At 37.7% G+C, this 9,266-nt stretch overlaps 1 long non-coding RNA gene across 1 annotated transcript in view; it reads left to right on the top strand.

Moving 5' to 3' along the window:
- The first annotated feature begins 7,259 nt into the window (after window positions 1–7,259).
- LOC141567134 (uncharacterized) overlaps window positions 7,260–9,266 on the top strand; it is a 99,465-nt gene continuing 97,458 nt past the window's right edge. The window contains exon 1 of the long non-coding RNA XR_012489528.2: window positions 7,260–7,372. This is a non-coding gene — a long non-coding RNA (uncharacterized LOC141567134). The remainder of the gene's footprint in view (window positions 7,373–9,266) is intronic.

The raw sequence follows: 9,266 nt of genomic DNA, 5'->3' as shown, positions 1-9,266 counted from the left end.
TGTTCTCTTCTCTTTTGAATCTTCTATTTTATTTATTGTCTTTTACATTTCCTCAATGCTCTTTCATTTATTCTCTCCTTACTTCTTTATATCCTTCAAAACTTTCTGTCCACCTATTAGGATATTTGTTAAATAATCAAATTTTGTCATGTTTAACTACTTTAAAAATTTTTCTTGAATGTTGTTGTTTATGGTTCCTACTTCAAATATTTTAACTTTCTTCATTATATCTATAGTGCCGGTTTCTTCTTGGCCTTACCAGGCGTGGCCAGCACTGTGCAGAGGAGAAATATGAAAGGTGGATAATTGAATGGAAAGTTAGTATTGAAGAAATTTCTCCTTGCTATTTTAATATTAGCTAAGATTACCTTACACAGTATTTTCTTCCATTGGCTGATGAATAAATGAAGTCCTAAATAGACATTTACTGCTCTCTTACTAAGAACTAGGAACTTTAATATAACTTACCTAATTCAATTCTTGAGAAAACTGTTGCAATTCCTATTGTTTAACACACAAACTTCCGGCCCCAATTCCCTATGCACTTGCTATGAACTGTTCCCTTTCTGTCCCACTCAAGAAAGCGAATCGATGAATACGAAAAGTATGAAATACAGTGGATTAGATTAAAAGTGAGTTAGAAAAGAGAATCCTACACTTGCCATTTATAAAGTCTGTGACTTGACAATGCATGGCATTTAAAAATCAAACTTCAAAAGAAAATAATTCCTACAATATTATGCAAAAATATTTCAAAGACTGATTTTGAAACACAACAAGCAGTACAAATTGCTCTAATCCTTAGAAGTTGATTAATAGAAACAAGTATCTGATGAATCAGTAATTTGGTAAGTGCTTCCTCAGTAAATTGATTATATAAGACTAATATTTGGAGAAGTGGTCATTTTATTCATTGCTATTTGCACAAATTGACTTGGGCAATTGCTTCTAATACACTGATTATTTGTTGAACTGGTTGGGTTTCCTCTACGTGAGTATAGCATATTCCAATTTATTCCAGTCTCCACTGAGCTAGCTGTGTTCATTTGTCTTAACCTGCCTTTTCCCTGTCAGCACTGAGCTTGCAATCTTTGTCTTACACTTTTATTTTATTTATTTGTTTTTCAATTACAGCTGACTTACAATATTATATTGGTTTCAGATTTAAAACACAGTGAATTGATGCTTATGTAACTTACAAATTGTACCCATCTAACACCATACATAGTTATTACATACTACTGACTGTATTACCCATGCTATTTCGTACAAGTCCATGACTATTTTGTAACTACCAATTTGTACCTCTTAATCTCCGCCCCCTTCACCCATCCCTCTAATCAACCTCCCGTTTCAGTACCCATCAAAATGCTCTCTGTATCTATGAGCTTGTTTCTGTTTTGTTTGTTCATTTATCCTGTTCTCTAGATTCTACATATAAGTGAAATCATATGACATTTGTTTATCTCTGTCTGATGTACTCCACTCAGTACAATACCCTGTAGGTTCACTCATTTATTATTATTACGTTTTAATTAAAGTTTATTGGGGTGATAATTGTTAGTAAAGTTACATAGGTTTCAAGTGTACAATTCTGTAATACATCACCTATATATCATATTTTGTGTTCATCACCCAGAGTCAGTTCTCCTTCCATCACCATATATTTGATACTGTTTACCCTCATCTACCATCACCCTCCCCCCTTGCCCTCTAGTAACCACTATTGTCTATGTCTATGAGTTTTTGTTTCTTTGTTTGTTTGTCTTGTTCCTTTGTTGCTTTCAGTTTTATATCCCACATATCAGTGAAATCATATGGTTCTCGACTTTTTCTGTCTGACTTATTTCGGATTTCTTACAGATGGCAAGATTTCATTCTCTTTTATGGCTGAATAATATTTAATTGTGTGTATGTACCATGTCTTCTTTATCTATTCATCCATGGATGGACACCCAGGTTGCCTCCATATATTCGCAATTATAAATAATGCTGCAATGAGCATGTGATATATATGTCCCTTCTAAGGAATATTTTGGGTTTCTTTGGATAAATACCCAGAAATGAGATTATTGGGTCCTTCTTTTGTCTCCTGTTATAGCCTTTGCTTTAAAGTCTATTTTGTCTGATATAAGTATCGCTACCCCAACTTTTTGTTTATTTGTTTCCATTTCATGAAATAGCATTTTCTATCCCTTTACTTTCAGTCTGTGTGTCTTTCAATCTGCAGTGAGTCTCTTGTAGGCATCATATGTAGGGGTTTTGTTTTCTTATCTATTCAGCTACCCTGTGTCTTTTGATTGGAGCACATTTACAGTAATTGTTGATAGATAGGTAGTTATTGAATTTTTTATTTTTCATATTTTTTTATCTTTTTCTTCTTCTTCTTAAAGAAGTCCCTTTAACATTTCTTATAATGCTGGTTTGGTGTTGATTAACTCTTTTAGCTTTTTGCTTATCTGGGAAGCTCTTTATCTGTCTTCCCAGTCTAAAAGATAGCTTTTCTGGGCAGTGTAAACTTGGTTGTAGGTCCTTGCTTTTCATCACTGAACATTTCATGTCATTCCCTCTCGCCTGAAAAGTTTCTGTTGAGAAAGCAGCTGACAGTCTTACAGGAACTTCCTTGTAGATCACTAACTGCTTTTCTCTTGCTGCTTTTAAGATTCTCTGTCTTTAACCTTTTGCATAAGATGTGTCTTGGTGTGGGCTTCCTTGGGTTGACCTTGTTTGGGACTCTCTGCACTTCTGGGGCTTTTATGTCTACTTCCTTCACCAGGTTAAGGAAGTTTTCCATCCTTAATTTTTTTTTAAAGGTTTTTAATTCCTTGCTTTTTCTCTATTCTCTTTCTGGTATCCCTATGATGGGAATGTGGTACCCTTGTTGTTGTCCAGAGGCCCCTTAAATTATCCTCACTTTTTTGGATTCTTTGTTGTTTTTGCTCTTTTGATTGGGTGTTTTCTTCTACCTTGTCTTCCAGATCATTAATTCAATCCTTTGCTTCATCAAAACTACTGTTGATTCCCTATAATGTATTCTTCATTTCTGACTGGTTCTCTTTTTTATGTTTTCTATTTCCATTTTTATATTTCCCATCTCTTTGTTGAAGTTCTTCCTGAGATCACTTAGTATCTTTATAACCAGTGTTTTCAGCTCTGCATCTGGTAGATTGCTTGTCTCCACTTTGTTCAGTTCTTTTCTGGAGCTTTGTTCTTTTATTTGGGACATGTTTCTTTGTCTCCCCATTTTGACTGCCTCCCTGTGTTTGTTTCTATGTATTAGGTAGGGCTGCTATATCTTTTGGTCTTAGTAGAGTGGCCTTATGTAGTATTTGTCCTGTGGGGCCCACTGGTGCAGTCTCCCTGGTCACCAGAGCTGGGATCTCCAGGGGTATCCCTTATGTAGGTTGTGTTCCACTATTGTAGTTGAACCTTGGTTGCTGTTTGCACATCAATGGGGGCGATTGACCATTAGGCTGATTGGTTATAAGAACTGGCCATGACTGTAGTGGAGGAGCTGTTGTGCAGGGGCTGACCCTATAAAGCATGATACACTTGAGCAGAGCTCTGGTACCTGCCCAGTCTTCCTTTTGGGAGTGTCTTTTGTGGTACTCTGGTGTGGTCTGAAGTTGGCCACCAGGCATGTTGGTTCTGGTGCCTCTTGGGAGAGGCTCTGTTGCAGGCCAAGGTTAACCACTGCCTGTACCCTGCTCGAGTCCCCTCGGTATGAGCTATGCAGTGATCATGCAGATGGTTTCAATCTGAGCTTGACTTAGAGGTGTCTGGGAGAGGCTAAGCTGTGATCTGAGGCCAGCTAACACTAGTGCTGGGCTTGAGGCTGCTTAGCAAGTGATATGGGACCCTCCGAGAAGGGATGCTGCTTCTTTTCGTTTGGTGAACCTTTGTGAGATTTTAGGAAATTCCGTAACATGAGACAAGTCTGGCTCTTTGTATGGAAAAGCCAATTGAAGCAACTTGGGTGGTCCTGCAAGTTCAGTGGGGCAGGATCTCAGGGAATCACCAGGGCAGGGCGAACCAGTGTTAGCCAGGTTGATGGATACTCAAATATGGCAGCTGCCTGTGTGTGCATGCCCATTGGGTGAGGGCTTAACAAAGGCACAATGGCTTCTTCCAGAACTTCTGTCTGGGAGAAAGCTCCTCCTCCAGCCCTCACCCTGAAGCCAAATAATTCAGTTCTTCCTGGTATGTCCCTGGCACATTTCGAGTTGCTGTCCCAGCAGTGTAGCTTAGAGTGAGTGAATCCATCAGTGAGTAAGTGCCTGTGCAGGCTCTTTAAAAGGAACACCTGGGACTCTAGCCAGGACATTCTCCATCTCATTCAGCTACAATCTCTGCTGGTTTTCATGCCAGATGTTATAGGGACTTCTCTTTCCAGCACTGTAGCGCTGGGCTGCAGAGCCTAGTATGGGGCTGGAACCCCTCACTCTGTTTGGGGGTGGTGTGAGGGAACCTCCACAGATAAGATATCCCTCCCAATTTTTAACCATGTGTTGGTGTGAGACCAGCCTGTTCTGTGTCTCCACTCCTCCTAGTAGTCTCAATGTGGCTTATTCTGTATATCCTTAGTTATATGACTTCTGTTCAGCTAGACATCAATTGATTCTCAATGATGGTTGTTCTGTAGTTAATTGTAATTCTGATGTGGTCATGAGAGGAGGTGAGCACAGTGTTTACCTACTCTACCATGTTGTCCAGATACTGTTTTACGCAATTTTAAACATAATCAACTGATTTAGACTTTTAAAATGTACTTTATTATTGTTGAAGAACTGAATACATCACTTATAATTTCCAATATTTCTATGTTTGCAAGGCATTTAGAGAGCTTACTCTAATTAAACTCATTTTATAGTAATAAAAATCTCAAATTCAGCAACACTATCCTCTTTGAGATGGAAGATACACTGTTCTTTTATTAAGTGAATTTAAGATGCTCTTGGCTTTTAAAATAAAATTGATTTTATTATTGAATAATTTTGAATTTGTGGTCAGTTAAACCCAGGCTTTTTTGTTTGTCTTCTTCAAACAGATTACTACCATACTAAAAGGTATCCTTTGTCCTGCACTTTTTTTTTTTTTTTTTTTTTTTATGTATTATAAAATGAAATCTGTTTTGTTCTACTTCGTCCTAACTTAAATCACTGATCTGGTTAAGATTTTCTTCATTTATCAAGGTTATATATGATTCAGTGGAATATAGTACTGGGAATTCATAATGTATAAAATATTTTTTTCTTGTATTCACAAAATAATAGAACATTATAGTTTGAAAGAATCTCTTGAGACCATTTGCTCAAATTCTTTCTACATAAATATTTTCTGTAAATCCCTTTCAAGTGGTCAATATCTTTTTACCTCACTTAATTCCAGCATCTAAGAAGGCAAAGTTTTTGAGAGGAATAATGTGGGTTTGGAAATGAGGTAGCTAGACCTACATTGAATTATTTTTCCATTACTAGTTTCATTACTGGTTCCATTTAGTCTCTTGGCCTAGTTTCTTCACATTTTCAAGTTGACATAGTTAAAACCCTGGTGTATTACTGTGTAGATTACACCAGATAAGGATGCAAATGCTGTACATATAATTAGCAAACAATAAATTTTAGACCATACTTTTATTTCTTGACTTCTGAAGTTAGTGTAATACAAAAGATCAGCACATGTAATATTTGGTGAGCCTGTTCAGATGAAAGGATTTCCCTTAAAAACAATGCAAGTGTGAGAACAAGTAATTTCAAATATCAAATGGTACAACAACACAGCTGCATACGAGTTAGATTAGGAATAAATGTGAAAACTGCATACACTTCTTGCCATCCCCAGCCATATTGGCACAGGAGGCTGTCTTTTTAAAGAGTGAATCTACTTTGTCAAGGGGTAATAAGTGACGAGAAGCTGAGCATCAGTGTTGAGAAGCTGTATTTTCTTTGATCAGTGTCTGTAAAGACATACTGACAGCTTGTTCCACTTTACTGTGATAGGAAGAAAGGTGATACAGGCAATGCCCAATGAAGATTGCTCAGGAAATAAATTGAGCATCAAATAGCCTATGGATAGATAATGCTCTGTTGAGCCTCTCTATGCTTGATATATTAAGAAGGTACATTGAATAGGCATTTTCAAATTGTAAAAATGACCATATTGTTCTCTGAAGCCTATCTAATGGGCCCTATTAGCAGAAGCATTCTCTAGTGTGTATTGTTTCTCAAGCCTTCAACAACCAGCCAATTACCTTTGAAATTAAACTGGCAGGAGAAATCTGCCAATGGCAGCACATCAATACTAGATCATACAGTAATGTGTAAACTTTTGTACCTTGTTCCTCCAAGTGTGGTCTGTGGACCAGCAGCACGGCCATCACCTGGAAGCTTTGAGAAAGGTATGATCTCGTAGCCCACCCCAGTCCTCCTGGATTAGAATTCTGCATTTTTAACAAGACCCCCAAATGAATCCTATGCATGTAAAACCCTTACGAAGCCCTACTAAAATAAATTTTTAAAAATGTTAAAAAGGAAAAAAAAAAGCATTACTGAATACACATGTGCATGGGCATACACACACACACACGCACGCAAACAACTTTGATTCAATGATTCTGGCATTGGACTCAGGAATCTGCACTTTTTACAAGTTGTCTTCAGATCACACTTTGAGAGAGTCTGTTCAAAATTCACTCACTCTACGTTTATAGTGTGGGCATTTCCTCTGGGGAAATTTGGAAGACCGGAAATTTAGGGCGTCCACATTTATGGGTCAGCACAATAGTACCATTATGTGCACAGTGAGTAAATGTGTTTTATTATCTAGCTTGAGAGTAACCGCGCTATATGTATTTGTTTGTGTATGAATGTACACACGTGCACATATGTTCACTTTGGTTTTATTTTGTAATTTCTCTAACTCCCTGAAAAGAATACACTAGATTAACAGAAACATGATCTTTTGGAGAAAATAAAGCCCTGTTAAATAAATGGACACATTTCTTTAAATGTCGGAAGCTCCCTCGGGGTCTGTGACTGCCAGTAGAAGTAGTGCTTATCTCTGCAAAGTAAATTGAATGTGTTTAATCAAGTTACTCCAGGGACATTCACCAGCTAGAATGCAGTGGGAGGTGGCCTCATGACAGGGTTTCCATTTGCTTGCTAATGTTTGCTTTTTGTGTGTGCTTTTTTAAAGAGGAGTGGTAGAAAAACAATTGATTTTGGAAGATCAATGCCAATCAACATTCCCAACTATGGAGAGAATTGCCAAATCTGAATGGGAGAAGGAGGAGAATTGCAATAAAAGTGGAAGAAGAAATGTATCACCACAGGGAGAGACCTAGAAGAGTTACACTGAGAAAATGTGCAGAAAGGTAAGTTGACTTGTTGAGAGAAATATTTAATTTTTGCAAAGGACAAATGTGTGTGAAGGATATCTCCTAGTATTCCTATGAAGCAGGAGAAATGTAATTTAGAATTATTGAATGTCAAAGGTGGCAGGGTGCGTAGACAGCATTGGCCACCTTTTTGTTTTAGAAGATAAGGCAACTGGGGCCCAGAGAAAAGCCATCTCACTAAAGATACCTAAGAATTCAAAGAGAGAGCTAGAAATTGAATCTTCATCTCCTGGATTTCTTTAGAAACTTAAGCGTCATCCTTGTTTCCTTTTTTTCCCTCACAACTCTTTAATCCATTGGTAAATCCTGCCTCTTGAATTTCCAAATTTACCTGTGGCTGCCTGCTTTCTATGCTGGGACCACCCAAGTTCAATCCACCTGCTTTGTCTCCACTGGAGGCTCCAGCCATACAGACTACCCTTCATTTCCTCAAACCTGCCAGACATTTGTAACCACAGTCCTTTGCATAAACTATTTCCTCTACTTCCTGTCTGCTGGCCACAATTTCCCTGCTGGTTCTTGCTTCCACTTTAGCTTAAATGCCACTGCTTCATGGAGGTTAACACTAAAACATCTTATTAAGTGTGTCTTCCCTGTTATTTCTGTTAGTGCGTTCTTACCACTTATCACTGCATTTATTACAACTTATACACAATTTTTAGTTTGTTCAGCTACAACAGATTGGTAAATAGCAAAATAAGTAAAGTGACTATATCCTTTATTGTTTAAACGTGGGTACTTTTGAGAGTAAAACGTGTGCTATTAATACTTGTGCTCAGGCAGCAGACTTAAGCCAGAACAAACTGGGACATATAGACAGGACGATAGTCTTAGTGATATTCTCATGAGGAGATAGCATTTGCTCAAATGTGATTTTTTTTTCTAGGCAACGAGAGCCAGAATAACTGAAGCGGAGTTTAATACTTTACTAGGAAGGGAAATAAAGCTCTAAGCTTGAGTGCTGCCCAGAAATGTTTCAGCTCTATGTTAAGGCCAAAGGCTCTCTGGCTGAAGGGATTTAAGGAAGATTGGAATGTTTAAAAATAGATGCCTGCACCCAGCCCCCCTCTCCACAGGTGTGCAAACGCCTGGCCTTCCATGGCTTTCTGCAAAAGGCAGGTTCTACTTCATCTAATGTTCACCGTAACAGCAGCCCTGCTGATGCAAAGCTCCACTTCTCTCTGCTTTTGATCAGCATTCCAAGACTATTTTCCAAGCCAGCATCCAAGACTTTTTTTTGTGTGTGTGTGTGTGTGTACTTTTCGTTTTTCCAAAGTAGCTTGTCTTGTTGAGACTATCTAAGTTATCAACCAGGATATAAATTATTGTTTTATTTATTGCTCTGATTACAAAATTATTTTATAAGCCACCATTTTTGTGTAGATATATTCCATTGGTTTTCAAGTGCTTTTGACCACAATTCATAGAAAATTGTTTTGTATCATGACCCATTACACATGTATATATGTTCATATGTCATATATAAACATATACATTTATACATATGTATGTATACATAAATATGTGCATATGTTTATATAAATTACACACACATATAAATAGAAATAATTTTACCCCCAAATATACCCTTGCTATGTATGAGGGGTCTCAAGGGAAGAGGGGATGAGCTTTTATTACATATGTTGAGTTTGAAGTTATGGAGGGAATTCCAAATGGTATTTTCTAGCAGGAAATTGACGAAGGATTTGAATTGGGACAATTTGAGGTACAGTTCAACTTGTAAGAATTGATGAGATCTCAGTGGGTGAGAGCAGAGCAAGGAAAGAGTGGAGAAATGGCAACTGAAACTTGAAGAATATATATGTCTAAGGATGGAGGCAGAAACAGGAGCCAGCAAAGGAGCCGAGAG

Source organism: Rhinolophus sinicus, chromosome 5, assembly GCF_057876585.1.
Source record: "Rhinolophus sinicus isolate RSI-liver-muscle chromosome 5, RSI-T2T, whole genome shotgun sequence".
In the NCBI taxonomy this organism is placed as follows: Eukaryota; Metazoa; Chordata; class Mammalia; order Chiroptera; family Rhinolophidae; genus Rhinolophus; species Rhinolophus sinicus.
This window is presented reverse-complemented; position numbering and strand designations above follow the sequence as displayed.